Below are 2,075 nucleotides of genomic sequence, written 5' to 3' on the forward strand. Positions count from 1 at the left end.
TCTCTTGGAGGAGAGACGAAATGTTGCATTAGAGAAGAACCCGTCCAGAAGACCTATACAATTTTTTTCTTTTTGATTTTTTACCTGCATTACTGAGATGCATCAGGACACTAAAATCATAAGTTTTTTTAGATATAGGCCTATGAAGGAAACGTAAAAATATATAATAGTAAACAATGTTTGGGTTTTTTTTATTACACTACTAAATATATTTATGCAAAGTAATGGACACTATCAGGAAGCCATCTTAAAAAATCCATCTTGTTCTAATAATACTAATACTAATATTTCTTTTTAGTTGGAGTGGTAAAGGTGTAAATAATTTTGTTTGTATGCATCATATTTAAAGCAATTGAACACAGGAAACATACCTGCATTTATTCTTAATTTCTAGAGCCAGCACAGTGTTATCTTAATAAGATGGTTCATTAGATTTCATGTCTGTTGCTAAAAGAAATGGTAGATTTCTGCCAATTGCAGGCGGTTTATTCCACACCTCTGTTCTACTAATCAACATTTATGATCCAWATTTTAATTGCACAGACCTTACAAACAGATTACATGTTAAATCTTGACTAAGGTTAATTCTAGTCTAGGTTTAATGGGAGTTTTCTTCATCAGTGTCACTTTGTCACTCTCCCATCAAGCTTTGACCAGGTAAAGAACTTGATGAACAGTTGTTGTGGCTCAGGGATGTATTTTTTTACCACCACAGAGAGAAAATGATCAGTTTGAGATTCCATCTATGAGGATCAGCCAGATCAGGTACCAAGCCCCACAGAGCTGGGTGCGCCACATACCGGCAGCTGCACTTTGGCTTTTTTTATTTTTTATTTCCTAAATAAATTATCATTGCAAACCAGTAAATATAAGAATTCATTAAAAGTGTTTATCTTCTTTTATTGTAGTGTCTGGCTTCATTTTATCCTCACAACCTGCTCTTAAAAATACATTTGCCCTCCTTTTTTTAAAACTGCATTATGTTGACGTTTTGATGCATTCAAGTACAATCAGTAAATGAAACAATCTACGCTGAAATCAGTTACTAAACAAGAAAAAAAGTTCATGGGTTATATGTCCCAATGAGGTTAACACAGACACTTCTCAATGTATTTTGGTTTCATTACATGATGAAATTTACAGAAACAGTAAATTCCTACCATCCCTCAGGTATCACTGCATTAAAAACAATCATCATTCTGTAACAGATATTATCACATGAGCTCAGGAACTCTTCAGAAAACCMTTGTCAGTGAACACAGCTTGTTACTACCACTGCAAGTGCAAGTTAAAGCTCTATCATGCAAAGCCAAAGACATATCAACACCCAGAGACACTGCAGGCTTCTTTGGACCTGAGCTCATCTGAGGTGGACTGACACAAAGTGGAAARTTGTCCTGTGGTCTGACGAGTCCACATTTCAGATGGTTTTTGGAAATCATGAACATCCTGTCTGCTGGGCCAAAGAGGAACAGGACTGTCTGGATTGTTATCAGAACAAAGTTCAAAAGCCAGCCTCTCTGATGGTATRGGGGAGTATTGTGCCCACACAGTAAAAAACAAAGTGTCATTTTAAYRCCTATGGAGTTGAATTTAACTGTTTCATACAATATTTGCCCCCACTCAATATTAGTGTAAAATGTACTCTATAGCCATCGTCAACTTCTCARAGTTAAKYTGACTCATTTTAGTGTCAAAAGCAACAATGTAAMGAGTAMAATTATTTCACACYATWGTTTTTTTWCACTCTGCAGAGTAAYATTGTTTTTCTGGAGTTACACTAAATTTACTATAAWAAGTACCYTTTWTTGTGTATACTCCTATTTTTTGTTTTCCTTTTTACACAGTAAGAGTCAGAGTACACAGAGTTATGCACTCTAACCAAGAGTTAAAATTAACTCTTGAAAGTGTTGTATGAACACTTATTTTTCCTTTTCCTGCATTGAACAGCGCAACAGGGTCGACTTTCAGACACCAGGAAGTACCTCTCACTCATGGTGTCGATTTATGGCCAATAACACAAAACCTAAACTTAAACAACTAACCAACCTGAACAAGAAAACTGACCAAAAAAA

The 2,075-nt window shown here is 35.3% G+C and overlaps 1 protein-coding gene across 1 annotated transcript in view; it reads right to left on the minus strand.

Annotated features, from left to right (window-relative positions):
- LOC106524658 (zinc finger protein 267) overlaps positions 1–2,075 on the minus strand; it is a 13,745-nt gene that overhangs the window by 6,421 nt on the left and 5,249 nt on the right. The window lies entirely within an intron of this gene.

This window comes from Austrofundulus limnaeus, unplaced genomic scaffold, assembly GCF_001266775.1.
Source record: "Austrofundulus limnaeus strain Quisiro unplaced genomic scaffold, Austrofundulus_limnaeus-1.0 Scaffold0, whole genome shotgun sequence".
In the NCBI taxonomy this organism is placed as follows: domain Eukaryota; kingdom Metazoa; phylum Chordata; class Actinopteri; order Cyprinodontiformes; family Rivulidae; genus Austrofundulus; species Austrofundulus limnaeus.